Source organism: Rhinichthys klamathensis, unplaced genomic scaffold (assembly GCF_029890125.1).
Source record: "Rhinichthys klamathensis goyatoka isolate OS25496 unplaced genomic scaffold, OSU_Roscu_1.1 h1tg000036l_1, whole genome shotgun sequence".
Lineage (NCBI taxonomy): Eukaryota > Metazoa > Chordata > Actinopteri > Cypriniformes > Leuciscidae > Rhinichthys > Rhinichthys klamathensis.
This window is the reverse complement of record NW_026606584.1, coordinates 1635081-1651454: the sequence shown is the minus strand read 5'-3', so window position 1 is coordinate 1651454 and position 16374 is coordinate 1635081. Positions and strand designations below refer to the sequence as shown.

The 16374-nt window shown below is 40.9% G+C and overlaps 1 protein-coding gene across 1 annotated transcript in view; it reads right to left on the bottom strand.

The window, feature by feature from the left end:
* Positions 1 to 16374, bottom strand: part of LOC130081174 (centrosomal protein of 95 kDa-like) — a 239192-nt gene that overhangs the window by 115259 nt on the left and 107559 nt on the right. The window lies entirely within an intron of this gene.

The following is a 16374-nucleotide window of genomic DNA, read 5'->3' as shown; positions in this document are numbered from 1 at the left end:
GTGGAAGAGAGAGAGAGAGAGAGAGAGAGAGAGAGAGAGAGAGAGAGAGAGAGAGAGAGAGAGAGAGAGAGAGAGAGAGAGAGAGAGAGAGAGAGAGAGAGAGAGAGAGAGAGAGAAGCGCAATCACACTTCCTTAAAATAACTTCCCACCTGGTTTCCCGGATATACGCTCAACAGCGCCATCTCCAGTACGAAATAGGAAAACATTGACGACTGTCACATTCTTCCCCCATGGAGAAAGATTCCCTAATATTCTGGAACATACCATATGCTCATCAACAGGGAAATGTCAATACATGAAACACATGAAACCCTACAACAACGACAGCATAAAGCATTAGTTCCTGCATTCAACATTTAGATTTCCGTCATTTGTAAAATCATTGCAAAATGGAGTGCTAATTAGTCTAGGACATCATTATGTCCATATTAAAACCCTAGAAAATCCTCATCTGACTCTTCAGTAAAAATTTTCAAGGCTTCCTCCCTTTCCTTAAGATCAAACTCGTCAGCGGCAGGGAAGGTAGGCTTCAAATTACACACATGGACAGTACGCAAATCCTCTCCGTTGTCCTCACGCACAACCCGAAAATTTACTGGACCTAACTTTTCTACAATTCGATAAGGCCCAATCCATTTGGCTGCAAACTTGGCTGCAAATTGTTGAGAAGCCTTGGAGAGGGGATGTGCCTTCATCCAAACCCTATCTCTCCTGGAATAAGTCACATTCCTACGACCAGCATCATAAAAACGTTTCTGCTTCTCTTTCGCTCGGGACAAGTTCTTCTCTACAATCTCCTGCAAATCTTTAAGAACCCTGAGACTAGTCTGGTGTGGTTCTAGAACACGTTCAAAAGGTCCTTTCAACCTTCTTTGCAAGAGTAATTCTGCTGGGGAGTATCCAGTACTCTCCTGAACAGCAGAATTGATAGCATACCTCAGCTCTGGCAAATAATGATCCCAATGATTATGCTCACCAAACACATAAGACGATATCATCCCCTTAACAGTCCGATTAACACGTTCTGTGAAGTTGGTTTGGGGATGGTATGCGGTTGTCAATTTTTGTACCACTCCCCACCTGCTACACAGCTCTCGCAAAATTTCAGAGGTAAATTGAGGACCTCTGTCCGATAACAAGAAATTCGGAACACCCCACCGTGTCAATATCTCCTTCCTAAGCGTCTGCGCGATTACCACAGCAGTAGCTTTCCCAAGTGGAAACAACTCCACTCAATGGCTATAATAATCTACTACCACCATTAGTTGGGTATTACCTTGCGTACTACGAGACAACGGTCCCATAAGATCCACGCCGAGCAATTCCCATGGTTCATGTACATTAGTCTGTTGTAACAGGCCCGCTGGTTTACGACACTCAGGCTTACACTGTTGACAACTGACACAATTCATAACAAACTTTGAAACATCCCCCCACATATTTGGCCAAAAAGCAACTTCCATTAACCTTTTTTGTGTCTTATAACAGCCAAAGTGCCCACTTAATGGGTTGGAATGATATGCTTCCAACGTAGTCTGGCGATGGATCTGTGTGACATACACTTGAAAATAAGTTCCTTTGGAAGGATGAATCAACTTCCGGTAAACCTTGTCCTCTAAAATAACAAATCCAGAACCAGACTCATCAGGACTCTGCATATTACCGACTATATTCTGATATACCTTTTGGACCTCCATATCTTGCTGTTGTGCTGTCCAGATATCCTCATCAGAAAGCGGAAACTGCAAAACCAAACTATCTGGGGTTTGCTTAGCATAAGCAGCAACCATTGGAGTAGAGTCATGGCTACTGATACAAGACAAAGCATCAGGAGCACTGTTAAGCTTTCCCTTGCGATATTCAAGAGTGAATTCAAACTCTTGCAATTTCAAAGCCCACCGAATCAGGCGAGAATTTGCCTTGGTAGTGTTAAACACCCAAAGGATAGATGCATGATCAGTCACAACAATAAAAGATTTGCCCTCCAAATAATGCCGGCACCTTTCGACCGCCCAAACAACAGCCAAACACTCCCTCTCTGTGGTGGAATAATTCCTTTCTGCCCCAGTAAGTGTACGACTTGCATATGCCAGTACTTCTTCAGACGCACCAAACATAGATGGACGTTGACCAAGAATAGCACCCAAACCTGTTGAACTAGCATCTGTATAAACTATAAATGTGCAAGCATGATTAGGGTGTCCCAATATTGGTGAAGAAGACAGATGCATTTTCAAATTCTCAAAAGCAGCCTGACAGTCAGCTGACCAGTGGAAACGCGCTCCTTTTCGTTTCAAGGCGTTTAAGGGTTCGGCAATAGCTGAAAAATTAGGAACATACCGATGATACCATCCACTCATCCCCAAGAACCGCTGAAGTTCTTTTAGATTTTTGGGTATAGGGACATTTTGGATTGCCTCTGTTTTAGCAGGATCCGCTTTCACCCCTTCGGTGGTCACCACGTGGCCAAGAAACGTAACCTCTGTTAAACAGAAATGACATTTCTGAAGTTTCAGCGTTAATCCTGCCTTTTGTAAACACCTGAAAACCCTTTGGAGATCTTGTATATGCTGACTGAAATCTGATGAATAAATGACTATGTCATCTAGATAAACCAAACAACACTGTCCTAAACACTCAGCCAACACCCTATTCATGAGCCGCTGAAATGTAGCTGGGGCATTTTTCAAACCAAAAGGTAAAACCTTAAATTCATACAGCCCAAAAGGGGACAAAAAGGCAGTTTTAGCCATACTGTCTGGGTCCATTGCCACTTGCCAGTATCCGCTGTTAAGATCCAGAGTACTGAACACACTGGCTCCCGCAAGTGACTCCAGGATTTCACCCACCGTAGGGAGAGGGAATGCATCACTTTCACTCACGGGATTTAATCGTCGATAATCAACACAAAAGCGCTGGCCTCCATCTTTTTTAGGAACGAGTACTATAGGAAATGCCCAAGGAAAATGAGATGGCTGAATAATGTCTCGTGAAAGCATATCATCAATCTGATCCTTTACTATTTCCTTCTTATGTACTGGTAACCTATAGGGCTTTTGTGCTACAACCACATCTGTACGGACAGCGATCTTATGCTGAACCAGATGAGTTCTGCCAAGAGAAGGAGTACACACTTCAGGATGATCATACAAAAGTGTAAAAAGAACATGAGACTCTTTGTCTGGCAATTTACTCTCACTGACCTTGCTTTGTACTAACTCAAGTTCTGTAACAGTTTTTTCCTGCACACAATTCTCCATACACTCACTCACTGACCATTCCAGTTGGACAGGAGGAACAGAGGAATAAAGAGATGCAGTAGGCTTACCATACCCAGGTGGTTTACAAGACTTCCAAGCATCCCCCGAAGTAATTGGTGGTTGGAAGGGGAAAACACGATTTTCCAGGTCTCCCGAAAAGCTGTACAACTGATCTTTAATATTAAGCTGCAACCCCGCCAATGCTATAAAGTCCAACCCCAGCACCATTGAGTAGACGAGTTTCTGAGCTGGAAGGACTACTGTAGGAACCTGAAAATGCCAATCAATCATGCAAATAAAAATCAAGCATTTTCTGTCCGAGAGGAACAGTAGCATCACCATTAGCCAAATAAAGTGGTCCTTCACGCCATGCATCAAGTTGCTCTTTAGGTCCTTTCATCTTGTTCCATAAATCAAAATGTAATAATGTATATGTGGCCCCTGTATCTACAAGTGCTTTCCCAGTACAGTTCCTCACAGTTAAGGGAACAACTAACTGTTTAAGAGCTACAGACCCAACTCTCCTGTCCTGTTTGCTACCAATTGGATCTTTCTTTTCCAGTCGTTGCACATCATAAGCAGAGACTACACCTCGTGGATGACTACGACCCTGAGGTTCTTTACCACCCTGCGCGTGCCCACCAAAGTGTTTTCCACTCAAAGAACCCTTGAAATTAGGACAAGAACCTGGAGAATGATTCTCATGACACCTCCAGCACAAGAAGCTTGAATTTCGTTTCTCTGAAGGCAAGACAGCTTTTAATTCTACCTCTTTCATTTTTCTAGCCTGTGAATTCTGATCAAATGTAGTGTTCTTGGACAACTGAAGCTGATTATACTTTCTCTGATGATCATGATCCCTTTCTATTTGAGTTCCTAGTCTCACTAGTTCCTCAACAGTCTGTGCACAACCTCGAAGCTGACTAGCAAAACAAGGGTTCATAGCTTTAAAAAGAGCTTTTAAAACCTCATCCTCAGTAGCTTCCTTTTTCCAACGCTTAAACAAGGCTTAAAATGAGAAAGTAAAATCACGAACAATTTCATTTGCTACTTGTAACCGATTTCGTACCGTCTTGATAGTCTTCCGGCAAAAAAACAGCTAAAAAAGCTTGCTGAAAAGTTTCCCAAGTGTCAACTTTAAATCTTACTGTCTCCCACCAATCACGGGCAGAAGCATGCAAAACACTACGCATTGTTGCAAGAATCTCACCCCATTTGACATTGGTCTAAGGGCTAAAAAATCTTTACATCTTTCCAAGTAAACTAGTGGATCACTCTCATCATGCACTCCACCAAAAGATGGAAATATCATTTTAATAGGCAGGACACGGCCACAGGTTAAATTAGATGGAACAGAAACCTGACTAACCAAATCACCACTATTACCGGGTACTGTTGAACCTGAACATACCTGAGAAGGAGTAGAGGCAACATCAACATCCTTCCGTTCAACTATCTTACTGTCACGTTGTGGACTTTTCTGCATAAGGGCATCCAGAGAAGTTTGCATAGTAAACACTTGCTGCTGCAGACTGCATATTTCATCTCGTAACTCCTTTCCACTTACACTATGTTCTTTCATAGCTGTTTTAAAAGAAGAAAGTAATGAACTGCTAGTATCCTCAACCAATTCCTTAAACTCAGTACATGATTGTCTTGCATTCCACTTAATGGCATCAATTGTTTGATTGGTAAAAATTCTCATACGATCATTAAGGACCTCTAAAAAAAAAGGTTTGCTTACCATGTCACTCATTACTATTGGGCCTGAAATACAATTCATTACATCACACACAATATTTACAAAGTAATTCGGCAACTCGAGCGCCAAAAATAAACCCCAAAAGTAAACTCTTCCTACCACAAAACCTCCTCAAAACACGCTACCTATAATGCCCTGAATCTACATCTAAAACTCAACATAACCGGATTGGAAACAGCTCTCTCTCAAACGCTCCACTCACACGCAAATCACACGCTCCATTTACACGCAAAACTCGCTCTCGAACCAACTTTCCAATGCTTTACGAAATTCAATGAGGGAAACATATTCCTCAAAATATGAATCGCAAAACAGAAAAAGTCCGCAGCATTAACACATCAATGTAGCACGGCCTACAACAACCATACTCACAAACCGTCCGCTAACGTGACCATGACCGCGAATAACCCACGCCTGACAACAAAGGTGGAAGAGAGAGAGAGAGAGAGAGAGAGAGAGAGAGAGAGAGAGAGAGAGAGAGAGAGAGAGAGAGAGAGAGAGAGAGAGAGAGAGAGAGAGAGAGAGAGAAGCGCAATCACACTTCCTTAAAATAACTTCCCACCTGGTTTCCCGGATATACGCTCAACAGCGCCATCTCCAGTACGAAAACATTGACAACTGTCACAAAACAGTTTTGAGTCTGCTGTTACTTCTGAACTGCAACATGCTAGAAAAGATGAATTGAGAAAGGGAGTTCTGAGAGTGTAAAAGAACATTGTTGGACCAAACATGGACTGGTCAAAGATCACTAGTTGTGTACAGAAGGATGAAACTGTGAGTGAGTACACAAAGGTTTTGTCAATCAGCTGCAGCATACAGTGGGATAGCTGACACTTCCGAGAAGGTGCTAGAGGATAATGGTCTAGGGATGGGGCCGATCCAATCCAGTATCGGTATCGGGACCGATACCAGCGTATCGGATTCACGTATCGGATTTTGCCGATCCAACCTGCGGAGATATCCGATATCCATGAGCCATGTCTGCGCTTTAACGTTGTCTGCTGAAATGACTCCAAAAGTGATTCCCGCCGGCTAGTCTGCTAGCTGGCTGCAAACTGTGGAATGGATTTCCTGAACGGAAGCGCGGCTCAATGAGACAGAGTTATGAGACACGCCTCCGCTCAGAAAATCCATTCCTTAGTTTGCAACCAGCAGGAAAGCATTGAGCAGCATTATGTCCACTGTGTGGAAAGACTTCACACTGGAAACACCGCAGAGCAAGACAGCAAAATGCAATGTTTGCAAAGCCGTAATTCAGAGAGGCGGAAGCTCCCTCGCGTCGGTCAACACAACGAACGCAATCAAACATTTGAAAAAGCACCAAGTTAAAGAGCACGAGGATTTTTTAGCCAGGGGGCAGAAAGACAACGGGAGCCATTTTATTGATAGAGAGAGTGTGTGTGTGTGTGTGTGTGTTAAGGCCCTTGCACACTGAGTCCGAAATTCCCGTCCGAAATTTTTGCACGTTAAAAAATAATTAAGACCTCACGTTATGTCAATCACGCTTGCACACTGCCTCTGAAACTTTCGTCCGTCATCAAAAAAATCTAATCGGGTTCGATTTTCTGCGTTTTTCGCATCCGTAGCAAGCAGTTTGAATGGTGTCTTGACAATTCAGAGCCACCGAATCACGAATACGAAAAAACGCACACGAAAATTTCGGACTCAGTGTGCAGGGACCTTAAGATGTTTACAGTTATTGCACTTTTCTTAGATTTCTAATATTTGACATTTTAAAACCATGATTTGTTGATTAAAGAGCCAGTGTACTTGATCTGTGCTGTCCAGATGCACACTGTTGTATTGATAGTGTGTGTGTAAGATGTTTACACTTGCACTTTTCTTATATTTCAAGACTCAAGTATTTGACATTTTGGGAATGTAATAAATATTGACATGACAGTCAATTTGAAACCCTTACAGTTGCATATTTGTTTTCAGAATGGGATTTTTCCTGTTAACAGGATTTCCTGTTTTTCTGACCTTATACTTACCTAAAGTTGCCTTTTGGGACATACATGCATACATACGTACATATCATACTTGCCTGTTGAGAGGAGTTTATTTCAGCATCAAAAACAAAAATAATGGTAATAATATTAAAGCAAACACAGCTCTGGTATCGGAATAGAATCGGTATCGGCCGATATCCAAATTCAGGTATCGGGATCGGAAGTGAAAAAATGTGGATCGGTGCATCCCTATAATGGTCCACTAGTTTGCACATGGTTCGATGGTCTTTTGTCAGAACATAGAAAGGCATTGCCTTTCTTAGACTTCACATGGTCCAATAGAACCCAGAAAAACAACTTGGACAGTTTAGCTACTTGGGAAAGAGACTCTGATGTTAAGGCAAGAGTAAAAATTGAAGCAGCATCCTTTAAGGTCAACACAGAGTATCAACAGAAACGTAAATCTCTTAAGAGAGAGGGGAGTTGTTATTACTGTGGTAAGCATGGACATTGGAGAAAAGAGTGTAGGAAAAACAAAGAACTTTAGAGAAGTTAACAATTTTACTCAGCTTCTACTCAGTCTGCTTGCTACTCTGAAGCAGCCCCTTCCCTCGTCATTAAACTTGTGGGGCAGCTTGTTGAGGTGTTAACCATTTGGGCTGTGAGTGCTTAATTTCCCCAGTAACTTACATGGACTAACTAACAAAGATGAAAGACTTATTTTTGTTTAATAGAACAAAAGGAAAGTGACTGTCTCATCCTTCCTTTGGGGGACACCGGTTAAGTAGACTCACAGCCTTAAATGTTACAGCACAGGCCATTCATCAGTAATGGTGTTAGGTCAGACTGTAAACGTAAACTACCCTCATGCAGTGTCCGCACTAATGAATCAACCAAATGTCTCTTCTGCCACCTCCTCCCGTTGGGGAAATTGGTTAACTACCCTCACAGCCCCGAACATTGTTTTACAGCGTGCGCCAGTCACGAACCCATTCTCATGTATGATGTCTGCAATGACTGAAGTTTTGTTAGAGGATGGATAAATGACTCACGATTGTGTTAAGCTTACATACACACCTACGAGTGAAGTAACAGAAACTTCCATAGAGAATTCAGAATTTGAGTTGTTTGTTGATGGTTCAGCTCAAGTCCTTGAAGGTAACAGACGAGCAGGTTATGCAGTAACATCCACTACTGAAGTGGTAGCTTCAGGTCGTCTTCCAGATAATTTTTCAGCTCAAGCTGCAGAACTAGTAGCCTTAAATAGAGCATGCACGCTAGCTTCAAGATCGGTTGCAAATATCTACACAGATTCGAGGTATGCTTTTGGGTTAATTCATGATTTTGGTGTTATTTGGCAAAGCAGACAGTTTCTAACTTCTGCTGGATCCCCCATTAAGCATGCTGGATTAGTGAAAGATCTAATGTTTGCCATGAAACTACCAAAGAAATTAGCGGTGATCAAAGTGAAAGAACATCTCACAACTAATACTACGGAAGCTAAAGGTAATGCTCTCGCTGATGTAGCGGCTAAACAGGCTTGTTCCTATGCAACTGTACAAGTGTGTGCGTGAATTCATCCGGCTGCTGGACCAAAGGGGGAAAGTATGTCGCTCCCGAATCACTGCTGCCATATTTGGCTCAACAAATACACAATTTGGGTCACAGTGGTTCAGCAATGATGAATCACAGGTTCTCAAATCAATGATGAAATCCAAAATTCAGAAACATGGCCACCGAAACAGTCAAGAGATGTGTTACATGTCAGAAAAATAATGATGTGCCAGCAGCAACTACACCAGCAACACATACTCCAGCTCCACCAGGACCATTTCGTCACCTGCAAGTTGATTACATATTGTTGCCTCGTTGTAAGGGAAAAACTGACGTTTTTGTAGTAATAGACAAGTTCTCAAGATGGATAGAAGCTTATCCAACAGGGTGTGCAACAGCTGCACATACTGCTAAATGTCTTGTCACGGATTTCATTCCCAGATGGGGATTACCAGATTGCATTGACTCAGATCAAGGTACACACTTCACAGGACAGGTAGTCAAGTAAGTGTCTAGAATGTTGAAGATTAAGTGGAATCTTCACTGCCCATATATGCCACAAGCATCAGGACAGGTTGAACGATCGAAAAGAACAATCAAAACCAGGCTAAGCAAAATGCATCAGGAAGGAGTACCATGGGTCGAAGCGCTGCCAGCAGTACTGTGTTGCATGAGAGTGTCACCTAACAGATCAGTAGGACTGAGCGCTCATGAGATTATTACTGGACGCCCAATGCAGATGCCAGGTGTGATTGATCTTAGAAATGCTGATGTACACATTGCCTCAGATGCCCTGATTGCTTACTGTGAAAACCTCACAAAGGCAGTACAAAGTGCCAAAGAGAGAGTTGAGTCATGTTGGCAGACTCCACCAGAAGGTGGACACGCAATCATCCCAGGTCAATGGGTCATGATAAAGTCAGAAACAAGCCATTAGAGCCTAAGTGGCACAGACCACATCAAGTGATGTTGATTACAGCAGCTGCAGTATTGTGTCAGGGAAGGAAAACCTGGACTCATGTATCACACTGTAAAGTTGTTCCCCCACCTACAGGGATAGGATAGGACACGGACCCAGCCCAGGGAAGAACCGAATGCAACAGGCTTCGGGGGTCAACCCTGCAGTGAAGACTCCCTCATAGGCCTTCCCCATCCACTAGTCCATCCTTTCCTCACTGTTCTTTAGGTGTCGCAGAAATTAAGAAATAGGGAAAGGAGGAACAACAATAGCAGACTCGGAAAAGGATACAACCCTAGTGTTTGAACAAATACTGCTCTACTGTCTTTTGTTTTCTTTCTTCTTCTGTGCAGATACCACTTGGTGGCTGTCCCGAGACTAGGGTTGGGTACCGAAATTCGGTGCCAATAGGGAACCGGTTCCGACGTAAACGGTAGTAACCAGACCGAATAAGAACGAAAATTTCGGTGCCTGATTTCGGTGCCTAACTTCATTAGGCACACACACACACGCAAGGTCTCTCGCTCTCTCCCTCTCCGTCGTGCGTGTGCTACACAGTTTGGAGCACAGTTTCTTCTGTCTCGCATGCGCGCTCTTTCTCGCAAGGTTTGGCTGCATTTCACGTGTAAAACTACGTGTCAGAACGCCCTCTGGGTGTGCCGATAGTCTGAATCCCATAAAGAATCATTGGCTAATGGCGCGGGCGCCGCCTCGACGCACTGACGTCGTCATATTATGTTGGCGCGCGCGCGCCATCTGCTCCTCACTCCTCAGATTTCTATGCCGAAAAAGGAAGCTGGTCGGCAGCGCGAGCAGCTTGGCAGCGTCCCGTTCCCTATTGAGAGATAGGTTACACCAGTAACCAGAGATGTTCTCTTTCATAGGTTCACTCAACGCTGCGTAGCTAAGAAGCAGTGGACTTGTATTTGTAGGCTGCTGTATCACGTGCCGTTTGAACTGACGCGCTACAGCGATCTGTCACATTTCAAAGAGCCAAAATGTTATTTATTGTGTGAATCTCTTAAAAAATATTGACAGAATCTGACAGCTGTGGATTAGTTCCATATCAAAAGTAACCTTCTGTCTTGTCTGTCGGTGTCAGTGTCCTCTTTGTCCGTGATTTTTCTGTGTGAAAAGGGTCATTTGCGTGAGTCTCACGGTCAATGCGTGAGAGTTGGCAGCTCTGCAGTAATCTCTATTAATCTCTAGTATTATTACATTTTTTGATACAATATTGTTTCATTTGATATTATGTAAATATGAATTTTTATTTTATATTGGTTTTATTATTACCATATGTTACTTGTATTTATATTGTTTAAAGATTTAAGTTAATATTGTGTCCAGTTTGGCCCTGTAAATTAAAGGGTATTATTTTTTTATAAAGTGTGTACGGTTTCATTTTCTTAAGTACCGATTTAAGAACCGTTTAAGCACCGGAACCGTTTAAAAAATACCGAGTAGGTACTGGAATCGGATAAAACCCAACCGATACCCAACCCTACCCGAGACCCATATGCACCGATCTCCTCACCTGCGAATGAAGCCACAACCTTCAAGAAAACAACTAGACCCACTGCCGAGCAAACTATCACAAAAGAAACAAAAAAATTTTTTTTTTAAATACACAACGCAGAGACTCACATATGGAACCTTCAGGCATCCATTAACATGATCAAGATTGTCGAACTAAACTAACCATCATGGACATCGCACAAAGTGTGGACTCCAGAAACAACATATTCTTAGAGCTGATGAAGATAAAAAAAACGCCTTGTTTGCTGGAAATAACGTTTGCATGCCACACCCGAAGATGGCTGCATTCCATGACTCACTTGTGCACAAACATGGTGGTCAAGAACTGTTGGAGCATTAATTCCGTCTTATGGTGTCATACAGGCCCTTGATCAAGTCAGAAGCTTATCAAATTCTGTACAGAAATTGGCCAATGATATGGCTTTGGCCCTGGGCAACATCACAGACACTCTCGCTTCGCACAAGATAATGATCTTACAGAACAGAGTGGCCTTGGATTACATTCTTGCAACGCAAGGGGGAGCCTGCACCATTATCAGCCCTGAGTGCTGCACCGGGTTAACCCTCTCGAGTCGGCGGTATCGCCAGCGATACCACCTCACTTTTTTTTCTTATAAGTGCAAAAGAGACTGAAAATACTCTGCTGATTTTGATCTTACAAATAAGTGTTATACATCATTGGATCCTGTTAAATGTCTATTATAAGCAAGTTATTTATTCTTAAGTGCTTTGTTCTAATCGAATGAATGAACGAACGAACGGCACAGACGCGCGCGATGTGACTACAACATCTGTGCCGTTCATTCACTCTCGCTCCTACATTATTTTACATGAACACATCCAAACTATATTGCTATAGCCTACTGAGATCTGTTATAATCGCGATATAGAATAGTATCTGTAAAACCAAAAAGACTGTTTAAATGAATCGGGTGTCTGTGTGTGTGTGTGTGTGTGTGTGTGTGTGTGTGTGTGTGTGTGTGTGTGTGTGTGTGTGTGTGTGTGTGTGTGTGTGTGTGTGTGTGTGTGTGTGTGTGTGTGTGTGTATGAATGCACAGATGCGCACTGTTACAGACGAAATAAAAGACAATATTTTGTTGACTAGTTTTGGATAGATTATAAAGTTTTTACTATAAAATAGACATCAAATAAGCTTTTGTTAGACAGTTTCTGCTCATATGTTAAATATATAGTATGTTTTGTCAAAAATAATCAACTGTTAAAGTGTTTGTTCCAATGCAAGCTATATCAAAATAATGAATCCTTAACTTTGAAATATGTATGATAAAATGTATTGGCCTACATTAAAAAATAATACTTTATAAGACATTTTTAGAAAACGACAATTTTCTTTTCAGGATGTTTCCAACTCTAACTTTGAACCAATTCTATAGAATGGCCCATATAACCTATTTGACCAGGATGTGTTTCCAGGTATGACTAAAAATGTGCTTTTGACTTTCATTTATATTTTGATTATATATATATATATATATATATATATATATATATATATATATATATATATATATATATATATATATATGTGTGTGTGTGTGTGTGTGTGTGTGTGTGTGTGTGTGTATGTATATGCATATACACACACACATTGAGATATATATATATATATATATTAAGGCTGTCAGTTAAACGCGTTATTAACGGCGTTAATGCAAACCCATTTTAACGGCGTCAATTTTTTTATCGCGCGATTAACGGTCTTTTTGGCCTAGCAAACTTTGTAGTTTTTTTCACATGCTTCATTTCAATGGCTTGCGCCGCGCAAAGACGTTTTGTTGCTTCGTCGACCAAAGCACAAGCGGATCTAGCTAGACCGGAAACAAAACAACAGGCACGCCGCACACACTTGTTTGGGCTTGCGAGCCGGCCAAATAGTTGGTTAACGCTACATTTTAAGTGGATGACGAGCGCGAGACGCCAAAATGGATGCCAATAAGATTCTGAATGGAAAGTTTACTTTTAAAAAGTTGCTAAATGGTCCTATTGACAAGACCAAAGTGATCTGTGTGTTTTGTCGTTGTGAACTGAGCTATCATCGCAGCACGTCCAGTCTGAAATACCATGGCCAAGCACACACACACAGCTGATGCGAATCCTCCGCCCCCTCGTCAATATCAGGACCTCGTCATATTTCTTTCACCCTTTTATTGATGGACAGCGTTACATTGTGTGAGAGATTATTTGCTCCAAGTGAGAATGTTAGTGTGAAATTGAACACAGTATTGTCAATGTTGTTTTTAATAAAAAACATTTGCACAAAGCAAGCCGATCCACTTTTCCATGTTGATGAGCATTAAAATGAGAAAAAATAATGGGACAAAAAGAAATCAAGAGACATTTAGAATAGATAAAAATGTGCAATTAATTGCGATTAATCGCGAGTTAACTATGACATTAATGCGATTAATCGCGATTAAATATTTTAATCGTTTGACAGCACTAATATATATATATATATTGTCCTTGCATTCTTTTTTGTGACACACCTGAATGAAAGGCTCATTATTATGCGGGTCATTGTCTTCTCAGGTGAGAACCACCTAATTATTCATGAGGGGGTTGAGCCACGCATATTGCCTTTCCAAACAAAAAAATGTTTTTCACAATTTAAAACAATCTATTGTTTTATGTGAATGATTAGGCAGGATGATTTTCAGATCATTTTGAAGCAAAAACTCTAGGCGACAACATCCATTAGTCAAAAGTCTAGTGGACACATATTTAGTATGTGTTTTGTGGCCTTATTTCAGAAACTTTAATTTTTAGTTTTTTCAATAACCATGCATAAACAATGTTCTCTCAAAAATACAAACATGTACATACATGTTGCTCACATATTATGGTAGCCCTTTTTGTGCTAAATAGAGTGTAATTTCACATGTGCCACTGATATGTTTATAAGCAACTGAAAAAAGCACAAATGTCAGGGCATGTCAAAACATCTCAAGGACCCCAAAAACACCTTAGATCCCAGAGGGTTAATGGATCCAACAGAGAACTTGAACAAAATCCAACAAGACATTCTTGATTTTTCAGCAAAATTACACCAGATGACTGAAGATAATTCTTCATGGTTCGGAAACTTGTTAGGTAAACCCTGGCTGTGGATCAAGGAAATAGCTATTCTGCTGTTGTTTCTTCTACTGGCGTACTATCTATGTGTCCACAGTAGGGCTGCAACGATTAGTCGACGTTGTCGACAACGTCGACAATAAAAATTTGTCGACAAATATCTTTGTTGTCGAGTAGTCGTTTGATCTCACGTGACCTAATGTAAGGGCCTGCAATATCGCGATTTGACCGCTACGGCGCTGTAGCGCTAGAGTGTAGTGCAGCCCTTACAAATGCTATTGCGGTAGAAGAAAACACAGCGCGAATTATGACAGTGCAAACGAATCCGAACTAGCAAGGTTTAGGTTTGGGAAAGTTTCACAAAACTTCAAATCAAGAATGCTGTCGTGTGCAATAATTGCAAGGCGCAACTTGCTTTTCTCCCGTGAAAAAGCACAACATGCATGTTGGAGTGCAAGAGGAAACATCCCGGCAAAAGAGGAGCCGGTGAGAAGTGAGTGTTCTCCAGCTGGAGCTTACTAACCAGCGGCAAATCTCTCTTTATTAGAGAATGCAATACTACTAATAATAGTAATAATATTATCAATAGTAATATAATTACAGTAATGTGATGACTTATTTTGCATAGAATAAAGCTTGATCGAGCTTAGGAGTCAGGGCTGTTTTTATTATTGTAACACTATTAGTATATTAGGTATTATTATAGTCTTATCACTTGCCTGTATTTTGTTCAATAATCATGAAGACTTACAAAACGAGATGTTATATCCTTCCTATGATATAGGAAGAATATCATGGCAGTTACTTTATCATACTATAAATTAAAAGGTGAATGAGAACGTCTCTGTCAGCTCAATTGTCATGTAAAAAAAGATTGTAAATTTATACTTATAATAATTGTTTGCAGATTAATATTTTACCATTCTTTGTGACCTGAAGTTAATGTCCCTTTTTCTGTTTCAGTTCTAAGAAAAGCAGTGGGCCTATTAAACAATGCTTAGAGAGCATTTGAGTGTGATTTGAGTTGGACCGAAATCTGAAAACTTAAAGAGAATGACCTGTTTAGTTGGCTCAAAGTTCATTAAAACAACTATTTCAAAAGCTGAAGTGATTTTCTTTTTTTATATTATAGTTAGATAATATGTATAGAATATGTTAGATATGTATAACTCAATGTTTTAACTAATTGGAAAAGCTGAATAATTGTTCCAAACTTACTGATTAGTCTGCGAAATAATCGACGATTAGTCGATTAATCGTTCTAATAATCGTTAGATTAATCGATTATCAAAATAATCGTTTGTTGCAGCCCTAGTCCACAGTATCAAGTGTTTCATTCAACAAATGACTCCCGCCTCTCACGAAAAAATGACAGTTCCAACCAGAAAAGACTATTACCCATAAGAACTTCACGGTCCCTAATTGCATGTTTGTTTCTGTGTCAGCATGCAATTACAGAAAATCAACACAGAGCATGCGCTATGTGCCTGTAACGATCACAGGTTACAGATATGAACAGAAATGAAAGTGTCTAAATTTGTATTTTGTGAGAGTTATTAGAAGTCTTAAAGGGGGAACTGTTGTATTACAAATGTATTAAATGTTTAATTTAGGTTCCAATACAATAGAATATAAACTGAGAAAGTTCTGTACATTGTGTTTTACATTTTAAGGTTATGATGATGATGATATCACCTGTTAAGCATGAGATTCCTGCCAGTCCTGTTCTCTCTATTTTAAGTTAAATGAATCAGATTACTGAGACTCTTTGTCTTTAATGGCTCTGGTAGCCCCTGGCTCAGTCGTTGAATAGTTAGGCTGATTGGATTATCATCAAGGTATTTGAATGAGACTGTTATGCTGATGAGATCAGGACTGGGGAAATGGGCTGACTCCTGTACTTACAGTAATTTACATGCCACCACTATGTAATCCCACTCCCTTGAAATGTATATAAACTACAATGTAAGATTCCCTTAGTTCAGACTTGATGACTGCAGCTACCGACAGCTTGTGTTCTCAATAAGGAATCCTGCTGAAGATACAACCAAGCGTCCTGGTCTTCGCTTCTGAGTTTCCCACAGAGCCCCAGACCGAGGGAGATTGACCGTCATCTTAAACTTCTTCCATTTTCTAATGATTGCGCCAACTGTTGTTGCCTTCTCACCAAGCTGCTTGCCTATTGTCCTGTAGCCCATCCCAGCCTTGTGCAGGTCTACAATTTTATCCCTGATGTCCTTACACAGCTCTCTGTTCTT